Below are 16,955 nucleotides of genomic sequence, written 5' to 3' on the forward strand. Positions count from 1 at the left end.
TAAATCCCAATTAGCATAAAATACCAATCAATTTTTGAATCGGTCGCCGACAAGGCCTTCAATTCGCACTTCGAAACTAAAAACATGAACAGATCAATTTATGACGAACAGATCAATTTATGACAAACAGATAGAAAATGCAATTAAGCAACATACTCATGCGTTTAGTTCAGAATTTTAGTCTGTTCAATTACTTATCATGCTTAATCATAGATTAGCACTAATCAGAGGTGAGGGTTGTCACAATCTTGTTGTGACCTTGGGTCAATATTCACTTAACTAGCTATTCATTTTAAGAAAAATCCCGAATATGCAAACCAAAAAAAAAAAAAAAAAAATCCTGCATGTAGGAACAAATTTGATATCTCACTAAATTTAAATTCTTTGTTTTTCATGAACATAACAAATCTGGTAGTCCATGGTAAAACTGATATTACACTTATTACTAAGTATGTATTAATGTCAGAATTAAGAAAAGACCACAATGTTGCATTTAATTATTCAAACATGAGGAGCTTCTGACATAATTAGAAGCATAACAATAGAAACTTGACACAACACAACCTATTGGTAACATCAAATAAAAGTTTAAAAACAATACTAATATTATGAAGCATCAAGTGCTTTGTAATCTTGAAACATACTAATATTTTAATTGATAAATAAATAAAGATGCTTCAAGAACCATGCCAGTTGATAAGAATTTTATTCAAGAACCATCCTGGGACTAAAAAAAATTGCGATGTCAACACTTTAAATTCTTTATTTTGATGGACAAGACAAATCTAGTAGTCCATGGCAAAACTGATATTACACCTATTACTATATTCCTAAGTATGTATCAATGTCGGAATTAAGAAAAGACCATAATGTTGCATTCAAAATTCAAACATGAGGAGCTTTCAGCATAATTTTTTTTCTTCATAAATAAGCAAACTTTATTAAAAAGCATCAAGATGATACAAAGAATACAAAAATTCAGCCTCCAAAAGGATAACAAAGCTAGAAATCAAATCATTCACAAAATCTACAAAAGCCAAAATATCTAGATCAACCAAACCAGTAACCCAAGGGCTATTTTGGGAAGTGGCTTATGAGCCATCTTATTGACTTATTGGCTTATTTAGATCACATTACCTCTCTACTTTCTGTATATTTTTTTCTTAAAAAGCCAAAAAAATTATAAGCCACATATAAACTTGTCAAAACACAACCTATAGGTAACATCAAATAAAAGTTTAACAACAATACTAATATTATAAAGTATCAAGTGTATTATAGTCTTGAATCATACTGATATTGTAACTGTTAAATAAATAAATAAGTAAATAATAAAAATGCTTCAAGAACCATCCCAGTTGATAAGAATTTTATCCAAGAATTATCCTGGGACTAAAAAAGCTGCGATGTCACCGGTTTGACGATTGTTGAACCTTTTTTAAAATCTAAAAAAAAAAAAAACTTTTGTGACAAAATAAAAAACTCAGCATCTCACCAAAAAAAAGAAAAAATAAGAAAGAAAGAAAAATTAGCATTTTCGTGAGAAAAAGACATTACCAAAAAGAAGAATATATCAAAATAATCTAGCAAATGACCTGTGCCTAAAGGCACTCCCCAACCAAAATGAAGCGTAAATTATCAACATCTGATGTCCTTAAACTCACTGTTAGCCTCACACTTCATTTTTAATCCTCAAACAATCCTCAAAGATTCAATTTTTCCAAAAAAATCAAATTAAGGATATTAATGCAACAAAGTTCACTCTCAATATTCACCCAAAAAAAATTCACTCTAAATGGTTAACAACAAAGTCCAAAACAAAGGATAAAAATATAAATAAAAGAAAAAAAAAATGAAAAGAAAAGCAAGAAAACAAATACAAATCTGAATAAAGGAGCTCTCATATGATCTAAACAACAATGTTAGGAATACAGATGTATAAAACAAACCCAAAATAGAATTGTAAACAAACACCAAATCAAAATCAAATCAGAAAACAAAGGCACCTAAGGATCTCATCATAGCTTGAGTTAAAGATAGAAATGTTTTTAGAGATCTCTTAGTTGGCATAATAGGAAAACGAAAAAACCAAAAAAGAAAAAGCTCATTATGTAATGAACGAGGTGCAAAAATTAGTGACAGCAAAAATTAGAAAACCTAGACAACAAAAATTAGACTTTGATGAGGCAGTGTGCTAGGAGGAAGGGGCAAAGCTGAGGAGGGATTGAGAGATATCTAGAATCTGAGATGGGAGAAGTGTTAAAAAATAGACCATTGGATTAAATTAATCTAGACCATCCAAATTGCCACATAGGACAAATAAATTTTTAAAATCAGTCTTGGAAACGGACCGCGGATGAAAGGGAGAAGCAATCCTAGCCATTGTATCAAATACTACCCTTCCTTGTCACATAGAATTTTCTCTAAAATAAATATTTTGTTTTTTTCAAATTTATTCCTGCATCGCATTGCCACCACCTTCTTTGTCTTTCCCTTCCTTACTGCACACCCTCTCTGTCTCACCAACAACTTGCCAAATCCATGAAGATAGAAATTCAATAAAACCAAAGTAAACCAGCTAATATGCTGAAGAAATTTAAAAGCGCATCAACTAATAAAAAATCAAAAACATTAAAATCAACAACCAATAAAAATATTGATTGATTAAGCATAATATGAAAAGTAGATGTTAATGAATACCTTCAATTATTTGCATGATCTTGTAAAAGCATAATTAGAATTACTTCAATTATTTCTTGCAGAATAACGCAAAAAATCATCTAGAGGGGATTCCATTCTAGAAAACCATGTACAACAGATTTTGAATGTGAAAATGCAAAGCAATAAAATGTATTGCTAATTACTATGAAGTTGTCATTTAAATGTGCAAGAAATATTGTGAAGTAGGCTTGGGAAATAACAAAATAACAAAAAGTGTAGTTATAATGCTTTTAAAATGACAAGAACTTCAAATATACAAACAGATTTCATAAGTATTCAAATGATAAAAAAAATACATAGGAAAAAAATAATGAATTACATAAAAAATATTCTTACAATAGTGATTATATTAAAAATCTCGAAAATTGTTGACCTTTAGCAAGAAAAAATCCAAAAAATCATGAATCACATAGAAATATTCTTACATATAGTGATTATATTAGAAACACCAAAAATTGTTAATCTTTAAGTAAGAAGAAATCAAATTTCAAAAATGGATTTAGAAAAAATCCATACCTAATTTTCATACCTTTGACATAGCTTCACCATTCTACAACCGAAGAACCAAGGGACATTACAAATTCTCCTTTAATACAATTAAATAAGAAAATAGATAAAAAAATAATATAAGTAATAGGTAGGAATGGTTACAAAAAAATACAAACAGATTTCATAAATCACATAAAAAATATTCAAAATTATACAAACAATGATACTACAAAGAACATAAATTGTACTTGAGAGAGAAGGGCGAGTCAGGGACGGGGAAGAGGGAGTTGGAGCTTTAGGGGGGAGATCGAGCAAGGCTGGAGTAGATCGGCAAAGTTGGGAAGAGGGTGCTTAGCACTTCATTTTAAAGCCAACTCACCATAGGAGGTAATTATTGGATTGTTCATGAATCAAGAGGATTGGATTGCATGATATGTTTCAACAATAGGATTTCAGTTTGAAGTGGTTGTTGGTTTTGCATATGAGGTCCGGGGGAGGGGGAGGGGGGGATGTGGAGAAAGTAGAAGAATTATCCCTATGCTAAAAAATATGCAAAATATAGACCTAAATTATATATATTCTTTTGAATTTGAATGATAACGTTGGACCCAAAAAATCAATCTCTACCTTTCTTTGACCCATTTACAAATGGATATGGTCATGCTTGTACAAATTCTCCCTTAAATAACTTTTAAGTCAACCAAAAAAAAAAAAAAAAAAAGAAACACACACACACACACACACACACAATCAGCTCTATTCAAAATCAAAGAATCATGGGATTGTTGATAAAATGTTACTATTTGTCAATAAAAAAAACAAAGTGTTAAATAAATGAAAATATAATTAAAAAATAAAATAAGATTAATGTGAGCCTAACAAATTTTTAAGCAATGAGAACACGTAAATGTAATCAATTATCAACCCAATTAATGTTAACATTAACTCATTTAATTGAAAAAATAAAACCAAAAAAAGAACTAATAGCAAAACTCAACACATAAATTTATTTATTTTTGCTTCAGATTCTTAACAAGGAACAAGAACCAAACAAAGAGGTAAGAATTAACAAAGAGCTATAAGACCCATTTTCCCTTAACCCATTGTTAACATGAAACCCATTTTTCCTTAACTCCCATTTGATAGAGAGAGAAGTGGGTGTTGAAACCCCTTTGATTATTAAAGAAAATCTCAACCCAATTAATGTTTACATTAACTCATTTAATTGAAAAAATAGAACCAAAAAAAGAACTAAGAACAAAACACAACACATAATTTATTTATTTTTTTTTGTAAATTAACAAAGAACTAAGAACCAAACAAAGAGATAAGAACCAAACAATTGGTTTTAACAAAGAGTTATGAGACCCATTTTCCCTTAACCCATTGTTAACATGAAACCCATTTTTCCTTAACCCCCATTTGATAGAGAGGGAAGTGGGTGTTGAAACCACATTGATTATTAAAGAAAATTTCAACCCAATTAATGTTAACATTAACTCATTTAATTGAATAAATAAAATCAAAAAAAGAACTCAGAACAAAACACAACACAACACGATGCATAAATTTTTATTTATTTATTTTGCTTTAGATTTTTAATGTTAGCATTAGCTCTGTATGGATTTGTTTCCTGATGTTTTTGAGGAAAATCGTACATGGGAAATTCATTACTTCACTTCTTTATAGTCCACTTCGTCCTAAGACCACTTCTTTAACATTAGCTTTCAATAGTCCACTTCTTTATTGTTTGGCATATTATATGATGCACGAGCTGGGAAAAAAAATGATGCATGTTTGGGATATGTCATTTTAATGCATGACAGGATGAAACCCATCTCCAGAAACAGAGGGAAAAAAAAAAACAGAGCTATGAACTGAAGAAAAAAAAAAAAAAGGTAAAAAAAATTAATTGAAAAACAAAAAGAAAGTGAGGAGATAAGAGTGCCTTACCTAGTGATGGTGGAGAAAAAATGAAAAGGAATGCAAAGAGTTTTGTTCTTCCTTCAAAGCTTTGATCTTCCTTCAGAACTTTGTTCTTCCTTCGTTCTTCCTTCTTTCACAGTGATTGGTAAAGTGCAGTGGGTGGGTTAGTAAGAGTTGATAGGTAAAGATATCTGGACCATTGAAGATAGTTTGTGAGAGAGATATTTGTAAAAGTAAATCTGAGCCATTGTTTTTAAATCTAGATCGATCTGGACCATTAATTTGAAAGATATTTTCAAACTAACCCTTTTATTGTTATATAGATCACTTGAAGAAAGAACACCTATTGTTACTGCAATGAATCAAAGAAAAAGAAAACAATAATTAAACATCATATGAAATTGTCCCAATAATACTAACAATTTGTCTAAAATTCCAAGTTGACTCTTTGAAAAAAAAAAAAAAAAAAAAGATTTGTAGATATTAGATCCAAAACAATGAGATAAAGATACGTCTAAGAAACTTTCACAAATTGAAACATGGGTTTAACAAATTATCACAAATTAAAGCCAACTGCAACAAACAAAATTTACCAACTGGTTGTGACTCTTTATTTACAAACAAAATTTACTTCATAAGATAAAATTACCTACTGTAACAAACAAAATTTAAAAAAATGAGCAATAACAAAAAACAGAAGCATTCTCATCAAACCAAAATTAGAACATGGGTTTGTATCAAAAAATAAAATAGAACATGGGTTTAACAGATTCAGAAGAAACTTTAGCAAAATTAATACGAACATAACTTAAGGTTAACAGATCTGCACAATTTTTTACATCAAGAAGATGAATAATGGTTGTTTCAATAAAGAGTCACATGGGACCAAATTAGCACAGAAAGCAACAGAACTTTCTCCAAATGAAATCCGTGCAAGATGTGTGTGTGCACGTGAGAGAGAGAGAGAGAGAGAGAGAGAGAGAGAGAGAGAGAGAGCTTACGGATAAGAGGAGAGGATTCAGCTGAAGGGTATGAAGAGTTGTGGGGAAAAAGTTTGAATCCTGAAGTTCTGAAAGCAACAAACGCAAAGAAAATTGTTGATTTACCAAACATAGCATAGTGTCTTCCCAAAGAAAATTTGAAATCGGAAAGAGATGAAAGGAGTACGTGAGGAAGAGAGAGAGAGAGAGAGAGAGAGAGAGAGAGGGTGTATGTTCAAAAACAGAGCCATCAGATTGCATTTTGGACCATTAGATCTTCTGATTGAATAGGACAAAAATGAGAGACATTTTCAACCTTTGGATTGAATCAATCTAATGGTCTATATTTTGGCAAAGGGACAAAAGTCCCATCAAGATTTAAAAACAGAGGCTCATTGTTATATAAATATATCATGTACACTACGGTCTAAACTCTTTCATTCAGATCTCTCTCTCTCTCGGTCGGTCTCTCATCTTCTCTGTTGTCGCCTGTTAGTCTCTCGTTGCCACCTCATCTTCCTCGTCTTCGTCTCATCATCATCATCGTCGCTTCCAAACGAAGCCATTGTAAAAGGTAGATCTACTATTGCTCTGTTACCTCCATGCCGCTGGTAGTTCATTTTGCACTCTGGTGGTTCGCAACCATACTGTCGTCAACTCAACCTCCACTCTGGCATCTCTACCGGAGCCACCATCATAGAGAAAGAGAGAGATGTTTGAAGAGAGAGAGAGAGATTCATCATCGGCGAGCCCCATATCTGTAGATTCGCCAACCCTAACCCAATATCTCGAAGACCACTGACTTCCTTCATGCTCTCTCTCTCCCCTCTTCTCTCTCCTCTGTTGCCGTTGATCTCGACTCTTCTTCCCTTTTGGGTCTTCCTCTTCCTTAAACCCACCATCGTTGATCTTAACTTCATTTTACATGGATGTATAAATTACATGGGCTCTGGTGTTAACTTCCTCAAACTTTACTGTCATGACCCAACTGCAGGGACTTAGGGCTAGAATCGCAACTTACTAAATAATTCTGATCGTAACAATTTAAATGACACAGGCAGAGGCAAAATGGAAGTAAGAAAATAATTAAACATAAAATCTACTTTATTCTACTATTTTGATAAAAGAAAATATATCTATAGGGTTTTATTATTTTATTATTCAGTGACTAGCCCTCAATAAAAAAAAATAGGAGGAAGAAAAGAAAAGAAAAGAAAAAAACAAAATAGCAGATCAGCATCAAATTCTTGTGTGGGTTCCACTACATGAGGTTACGGGTCTTCCTTACATCTCATCACCTGAAAGGGTAATAGCTATAAGCACACAGCAGAGTGAGAAATATTATGTCAAGAGTATAGAGAACACAAAATAGCTATAGATAGTTAGTTAAGTTAAAACATTTACATATCTTAATTTGAATAAACAAATTATTCAAAGTGGCAGAAACTGAAATACATAAATTATGTAAATAAATAACCATAACCACGGTACAGAACAGAGGTCACATGAGTGACAGTCAGAACAGATGTCAGTGGATCCATGACAAATAGAGGACTACAAAGTGGTCAAACAAAGGCCAATGGTTATTTAAATCCCCCAAGACATGGGACTCTCATGGTGGTACTTACAAAAAATAATTGTTTACAAAATCATTGTCAAATAATTTAAACAGACATATCTATGGGTTTCAATATAATCAAATGGAGTTCAAAAAATAATTAACGTAATTGAAATATAAATATAAGTTATAAAACATAACTTATATAAAATAAATTATGGTAATTCAAAACATACGTAAAATATATTATAGTGACTCAAGGTATAATACAACTCACCGTAATTTTAATTCTTACTATTTCCCTCCTATTTTTGCCAACTATTCATGCCTGTTCTCTTGCTTCCCTCTCTTTTCCCCTATTTTCTTTCCTTTTGTTTTTGTTTTCCTAGCCTAGAGCATATCCTCCCTATTTATAGGGAGGCAAACCATGATTAGCAATCTGTGGGTGTTAATTTCTGACCACACAACCAAACAGGAAACTTAGCTGGAGAGCACTGACATAATAGATTATGCTCGAACACTTGCCAACAAGAATACCGCGGTGGTTCGTCCACTCGGGGGCACTTCGACGATCAAGTCAATAATCTTATCTCTCACAAATATCAATACAAGTACTTAAATTTCAACAATGAAAGCATAAAAGCATCTCAAATAAAGCATACCTTAGACCCACGAGGGTGTCTTACTTTTATAATGATCAATGTCCAACTTCCCCTAGAAGTCTTACTTCATGGGACTTTATCCTTTACAAGGATAACATTTATCACAATTCACACTATTTAGATTAAGATGAACTCCCTCAAGAGTCCTATCTCTATCAAAATAGGTAGCTTGATGTCATCTAGGACTCTAGTCTTTTATCCGAATATCTCGAATTCCAATATTATCGCAACATAGTCCGCCCACGTGGCACCTTGGCTAACAACCTCGGCCACGTGGACTACCTAAAAATATGTCCCCACAACTGCCCCCTAGGTTCTATTACCTCGACAAACTAAGGTGATGGAACCTATACATGTACTTCCCTGACCGAGATCGTGACTCATTGGCACCATGAAACAAGGACTCAAATGTCCACTCGTCAAGAATCAAGAATCAAGAACCATGAACCATCATTTTCATTTTATCTAGGTCCAACATCTCAATAGAGATCGCATTGCCAGCAGAGATCATGACTTGCTAGTTCAAGAACATCAAGATCCTAGTATTAACTCATCAGAAACCAAGAATAAACAAGTTCTGCCCCATTCAAATTCAACATCTCAACCAAGATTAACATCTCAACTGAAATCATCATGTTAACCAAGATCACCATCTCAACCAAGATTGTCATCTTAACCGAGATCATCATCTCTATCGAGATCAATATCTCAATTGAGATTGCACTTCTCAATCAAGATCATCATGAGATTGAAGCGTACCAATCACGTCCCCATCATGTTGCATTAGTTCTGCCCCCCGCCGCCTGACGTCAGCACGGGCACGTCAAGACTCGAAATTATAACTTTTTGCCATATTTTTCTAATTCCAGCAAAACCATTTCATCTTCTTATTTCGTCTCTATCTGTGTCTTTAGACTCTCTTTCTCTTGGCCTCTGCAAACCATCATCACTAAAGCACTCATTACTATAAAGACTCCCTTTGTGCCCAAGGTTCAAACTCTACTAGCTGAACCAGACTAACAACTAAGCAATTCATCAGTTGCTCCATACATCAACCCACCATCTCAGTGGCAGTGAAAACACCAACATAGTGACAATCTTGCAGTTAAAACTAGGAGCAGGAAACACCGAGGTCCTAAGCTCCCAACCTTAGACCTTGATAATTTTCCAATCGCCTTATCTGTGAGTAACCATCACCATAACCAACGACGACATGTCTCGCCGAACTCTTGTCATAGAAGACCTTCTTATTGACATCCCTGATGTCATAACTGTGCAATCCACTCTATCTCCTTATAGTCAATCTAACATGCTCATGCCTCCAATAACTTAATATCTCGAAAGAGAAGCACATGAAACAAGTGGACCAAGTTACTGCTGCCAAAGCCAAGGCCATTGCTAAAGCCGAAAAAACAATTCAACATGGCCTGCAACAAAGGCTACTATCTTGACTGGATGACAGCCCTCAAAAAGATATCTGTCCCTGAGGATTCACCTCTTTGTGATATGGGTCAGCTCAATGTCCCTTTTCCTCAATTTGAGGATGAGGCCGACGACGAGGAGGCCAGAGACAAGGAAGAGGCTGAGGCTGAGGTTGCCGAGAAAGAATCTGAAGCTGTTATTGGGGCCAAGTCCCCAACTCTAAATGCACAAATCCTTGACTTGACTCAGGATAATAAGGATGAGGTTCAAAAGACCACTTCTAAGGCCGAGGTCGAGATTGCCAACAAGAGCCTAGATGACACACTGCCTGAGATCAACACCGAGGTCCAAGCTGAAAAATCTACCCAACTGTCTGCCGAGGCTGACACAACACCAATTGCCAAGGTAAGGCAGACTGTGGAAAATGCATGAACTTTAGTTTTTCCTCCTTTTTGTACTTTTCCTTCTTACTTTTGGATAGCTGTAATCTTTTGTTTGAGAAATGTTAGCTTTATATTTGGCCAATGTACCGCTTTTGTCTTTGTAGATGAACAAGTAATCTCTTATGCCAGGCCGAAGTGCCTTTTTTAATCTGAACAAGTTTCTTTTCTGAATGCAAGTCTTATATTTTCTTCCAAGTGTTGAATGTATGCCTTCTTTTCTTCTATGCATGTTTGTTGCTTTCTTTCATTTTTTTCATGCTTCCAAACTCAGAATATTTTTGCATTTCTTCAAAGTGTACCTTAACTGTATAATAACTCTGGGATACAATACCTCGGATAAACCTTGACTGTTTGCCTCGGCTAACCATTTTTATACCTTGGTTAACACTTTAAAAATAAAAATATTCTTACAAGTGTTATTGCTTTTTTACCTCCATATGCTATCCTCTATTAAAACTTCACCATTTTCAAGTTTTGACAACCTGGTTGGTCACCTTAGGTAACATGTACCTCAGATACTTTATTCATCATTGCATCGGCTAACTCCAACTTGTAAATTTCTCCGAAATTTGAACAAATGTTAAGCTCATTTTGAAAATTTCAACAAGTGTCAAACTCTTAAGTTTGTTCATCACTCTAGCTCCCTGCCCCTTAATGTGAACCTAAGTTCCACTTAAGTTCACATTAAGCATGTGACTATGGTCTTTTGTAGAAGTCAGATTCAAACAAAGGCTTCCCGAGGTGTTTCAACCTTGGTTTCTCTGTTAATGAACTTAGTTCCATTTTGAGTTTAACTCTGCTGATATGGCAAGTGTAGGTTAATTCAACTTAGTTCAACTCCATTATATGTAAGTATAATTTAACTTTGCCATATAATAAGTCTAAATTATTCGTCATGTTTCATTTAGAAACATCGCCAACTTAGTTCAACTATATTATATACAAGTATAATTTGACTCTGCCATATAATAAGTCTAAGTTATTCGTCATGTTTCATTCAGAAATATCGCTAACTTAGTTCAACTCTATTATATGCAAGTATAATTCAACTCTGCCATATAATAAGTCTAAGTTATTCGTCATGTTTCATTCAGAAACATCGCCAACTTAGTTCAACTCTATCATATGCAAGTATAATTCGACTCTGCCATATAATAAGTCTAAGTTATTCATTATGTTTCATTCAGAAATATCGCCAACTTAGTTCAACTCTATCATATGCAAGTATAATTCGACTTTGCCATATAATAAGTCTGAGTTATTCGTTATGTTTCATTCATAAACATCGCCAACTTAGTTCAACTCTATCATATGCAAGTATAATTCAACTCTACTTATATGATAAGTCTAAGTTACTCGTCATGTTCACCATGGGAACATCGTCATATGACATTTCGGTCTTATCGTACAACCATGGATTCCAACAACATTTTCACGCTTTTTTACATAGGCTTCGGCATCCTTTTGCATGTAGGGTCACCAGAATCCCTATAATATAGCTCTATGGGCAAGGGATTTGCTCCCTGCATGGATCTCGTGTAAAACGTCTTCAACCTGGGAAGGATGTACACATCGCAATAGAGGTCCAGTAAAAGTCCTTCTGTATAGATGGTCTTCTGCCGACAAGCAGAACCTGACTGACTTCAGTCTGATCTTATGTGCTTTTTGTCTTCTATGATTTGGGATCTGCTCATTTAGGCTGTTCTTGTATTCTCGAACTTACTTATCTAGGCAGAGATCTTGTCTTCTGGGATCTGGGATCCAAGATCTGGAATCCGGGATCTGTTCATTTAGGCTGAGCTCTTGCCTTCTCGGACCTAATCATCTAGGCTGAGATCTTGTCTTCTAGGATTTGGGATTCAGAATCTGGAATTCGAGATCTGCTCACTTAAGCTAAGCTCTTGTCTTCTCGGACTTACTCATCTAGGCTGAGATCTTGTTTTCTAGGATCTGGGATTTGGGATCAAGAATCTAGGATCTGCTCACTTAGGCTGAGCTTTTGTCTTCTCGGACCTAACATCTAGGCCGAGATCTTGTCTTCTAGGATCTGGGATTCGGGATCTAGAATCCGGGATCTGCTCACTTAGGCTAAGCTCTTGTCTTTTCGGACCTGCTCATCTAGGCCGAGATCTTGTCTTCTGAGATCTGGGATCCGGGATTCGGGATCTGGAATCCGGGATCTGCTCACTTAGGCTGAGCTCTTGTCTCCTCGGACCTAATCATCTAGGCCGAGATCTTGTCTTCTAGAATCTGGGATCCGGGATTCGGGATTCGGGATTCGGGATCTGGAATTTGGGATCTACTCACTTAGGCTGGGCTCTTGTCTTCTTGGACCTAATCATCTAGGCTGAGATCTTGTCTTCTAAGATCTAGAATCCAGGATCTGGAATCTGGGATATGCTTACTTAGGCTGAGCTCTTGTCTTATCAGGCCTACTCATTTACGCCGAGATCTTGTCTTCTATGATCTGGGATCTGGGATCTGGGATTCAGGATCTGGAATCCGGGATCTACTCACTTAGGCTGAGCTCTTGTCTTCTTGGATCTAATAATCTAGGCCGAGATCTTGTCTTCTAGGATCTGGGATCCAGAATCTAGAATCCGGGATCTGCTCACTTAGGCTGAGCTCTTGTCTTCTTAGACCTACTCATCTAGGCCGAGATCTTGTCTTCTAGGATTTGGGATCCGAGATCTGGAATCTGGGATCTGCTTCACTAAGGATGAGCTCTTATCTTCTCGGACCTAATCATCTAGGAATAGATCTTGTCTTCTAGGATTTGGGATTCAGGATCTGGAATCCAGGATCTTCTTGCTTAGGCTGAGCTTTTGGCTTCTCGGACCTAATCATCTAGGTCGAGATCTTGTCTTTTATGATCTGGGATCTGGGATCAGGAATCCGAGATCTGCTCACTTAGGCTGAGCTCTTTTCTTCTCGGATCTAATCATCTAGGCCAAGATCTTGTCTTCTAGGATCTGGGATCTGGGATCCGCTCACTTAAGTTGAGCTCTTGTTTTCTCGGACTTACTTATCTCGGCCGAGATCTTGTCTTCTGAGATTTGGGATCCAGATTCGGGATCTGGAATTCGAGATCTACTCACTTAGGCTGAGCTCTTGTCTTCTCGGACCTAATCATCTAGGTCGAGATCTTGTCTTCCAGGATTTGGAATCCGGGATTCGGGATCTAGAATCCGGGATCTGCTCACTTAGGCTGAGCTCTTGTCTTCTCGGACCTAATCATCTAGGCCGAGATCTTGTCTTCTAAGATCTAGGATCCGGGATCTGGAATCTTAGGCTGAGCTCTTGTCTTCTCGGACCTACTCATTTAGGCCGAGATCTTGTCTGCTAGGATCTGGGATTCGGGATTTGGGATCTGGAATCCGGGGTCTGCTCACTTAGGCTGAGCTCTTATCTTTTCGGACCTACTCACCTAGGTCGAGATCTTGTCTTCTAAGATTTGGGATCCGGGATTCGCGATCTAAGATCTGGGATCTGCTCACTTAGGCTAAGCTCTTATCTTTTCGGACCTACTCATCTAGGCCGAGATCTGGTTTTCTAGGATTTGGGATCCGAGATCTAGAATTCGGGATCTGCTCACTTAGGTTGATCCTTCTATACTTGAAAGTCATCTCCTTGGGAGCGCTCATGCCCTCTGTCTTTGCATCCCTTCTGAAACGGTCTTCATTCCGTTAATGTCGACACATTCTCCATCTTCACTAAACTAGTCGTTGCCGACATATTGATCTTGCACGATGATGGCCGTCTATTCTAACTAAGTTCCCATAGACGGCGCCAAATTGTCGGTGTTGATTTCTGACCACACAACTAAACGGGAAACTCAACTAGAGAGCACCGACAGAATAGATTAAGCCCGAACACCAACCAACAAGAATATGAGAATACCGCAATGGTTCGTCCACCTAGGGGCACTCTGACGATCAAGTCAGTAATCTTATCTCTCACAGTTATCAATACAAGTACTTAAACATCAACAACGAAAGCATAAAAATATCTCAAATAAAAGCATACCTTAGACTCACGAGGATGCCTTACTTTTATAATGATCAGTGTCCAACTTTCCTTAGAAGTCTTACTTCATGGGACTCTATCATTTACAATGATAACATTTATCACAACTCACACTATTCAGATTAAGATGAACTCCCTCAGGGGTCTCATCTCTATCCAAATAGGTAGCTTGATGTCATCTAAGACTTTAGTCCTCTATCCAAATATCTCGAATTTCGATATTATCGCACCATATCTCGGCACCATAGTCTGCCCACGTAGCACCTTGGCTAACAACTTCGGCCATGTGGACTATCTAAAAATATGTTCCCACACAATCCACATGGAGTCTCCTAGGTGTACCACGTGCTTATGGGCCAATCTTGCTTAGGTAGGCCAATCTTGCTTAGGTAGGCCAAATCTTAAGCCAAATCCTGCTTAGATACATCTTTATCTCAACAAGTGCCAGCTTTGCTTAATTTTTGATTTAATTCTACTTTGACCCCAAATCTTAATAATCCAATTAAATTACATTTTATCACATACAACTATAACATTAATTATTTTATTTTACTACTACCACTATTATTATTATTATTATTATTATTATTATTATTATTATTATTATTATCGTGATTGGTTGTGGTATTAATTAAATATTTAGGGTGTCACATTTACAACTTTAATTTTCTCAAGGTCTTTCTCTCTCTCTCTCTGTGACCAGCTTGACTTTTTTTTTTTTTTTAATTCTGATTATGGATTTATGATGATTTGTAGAGAAATGTTGTAGCCCATTGCGTCAACACCATTGATGGATGGCTTGAGATGGTGAAGGATATTGATGATGATGTAAGATCTGTTTATTGTTTATTTTATTTTATTTGGTTCTTTGCATTTGAAACTGTTCCAGATGTGTGTTGTTGTTGATGATGATGAAACAAATTATAATTTTTTTTAGACAGATATGACCTCTCTCTTTATGAGAATTCAAAAAAGAGAGAAGATCAGAGATTTGAACAAATAAGAAAGATTGGGTTTGGTTTGGTATTATATGATGTTGATGTTTTTGTTTTTGAAGGCGTGGACGTGTTCTTTGGTAGTAGTAGTGGTAGTAGTGATGGTAGTGGATAAGAAATATGAGGAAGAAGAGAGAGTTGTTTTAACAGATAGAACAAAAATAGTGAAATTTTTTCAACAGATAGAGAAAGAAAAGAGAGGGAAAAGAGAAATATATAGAGAGAAAGTTTGAAAATGTTGTGAATTTGAATAGATAGAAAAAATAGATTGTAAAAATTCAACAGTTAAAAAAAAGATAAACAAATAAAGAGAGAAAAGAGAGGTGAAGAGAGAAACAGATAGAGAAAGTTTGAAAAATGGTATGAATTTGAACGGATAGAAAAAAATAGATTGTAAAAATTCAACAGATAGGTCAAAAATTTGAACAGATAGATATAAGTTTGAATAGATATTTAAAATTTGAACAAATAAACAAAAAAATTTGAACAGATAAATATAAATTTGAACAGATAATCAATAGAAAGTCAAATAGATAAAAAAAAAAAGTTGATAGATAAAATTAGAAACAAAATGTCTTTCAAGATTTCTCACCAAATTATTTCACAAAATGTGAATCTCTCACCAATAAAAAATATTCACTAGACCTAATGCCTTATACTCTCCTTAGATTGGATTTATCACCAATTTTCTATAATTTTTTAGGTATTAAAGTTTGGGAAGTTAATATAATCAAAAAGTAAAATCATTCAAATTACTCTTTTTATTTTTGTATACATCTTTTCATAAAAAACTAAATATTAACTAAAGCTTTGTTTGGTTTTAGATTTTTGGCTAAAAAAACACAAATAGGCAAAATTGGCTACGTAAGCCAATAAGATAAAATGTCATATCCAAATTATAATAATTACACTTTTTCTATCACAAAAGTCAAAAAAGTTACAAAAGTCAAACCAAACGATGCTAAAAAAATCAAACTAAAAAAGTCCCAACACAAAAAATCAACTAAAAAAGTCAATACGAAACGAATACTAAAATAGTCAATATTCAAAGAAGCCCTAAGTTTAAATTAAATAATTTGAAGATTTAATAGATTCCATACATAGTTTAGAAACTAACTTTAATTTATATATTTTAAAAACTTACTGAACTTAATCGATAGTTCATAAACTAAATGCATAATTTAACAATAATTTAAGAGTAAAAGGTGAAACTAACTGCATCTTGTGTATAATTTTGAAAACAATAATGATTCATACTACTAAAAAAAAGACCATTAATAGCACTAATGTATTGGAAATGTAAAAAAAAAAAAAACAAGGGGCTTACTGCTACATCATTAGTGGTGCTATTAGTGCACCACTTTTAGTTATCTCAACTATTTTTTTTTTTTGAAAAATGTCACTAGAAATTAAAGAAATTGAAAAAAAAAGTAATTTTTTAAGAAGTTTCAAACAGTTCCTTATATTCTTTTATTAATTTTCTATTTATTTATCCTCAAATTTTAAGATCTACAATTATCTAAGTATACCCTTTACTCTTTTTGAATAAAAGATTAAGATAGAAATTTTGAAAAGAAAAGGGAAATGAAAAAAATAAAATAAATTGGCTTGTATTTTTCTTACATTTTCATTCATATTCCCCTCCGTTTGTTTGTTTGTTTTTGTTTTTGTTTTTTTTTTTTGTTTTCATTGTATTTCTTTTCAAACATTGTCTTATATTCTTTGAGAAGAAT

This window comes from Camellia sinensis, chromosome 8 (assembly GCF_055761805.1).
Source record: "Camellia sinensis isolate YWXY chromosome 8, ASM5576180v1, whole genome shotgun sequence".
NCBI classification, from domain to species: Eukaryota; Viridiplantae; Streptophyta; class Magnoliopsida; order Ericales; family Theaceae; genus Camellia; species Camellia sinensis.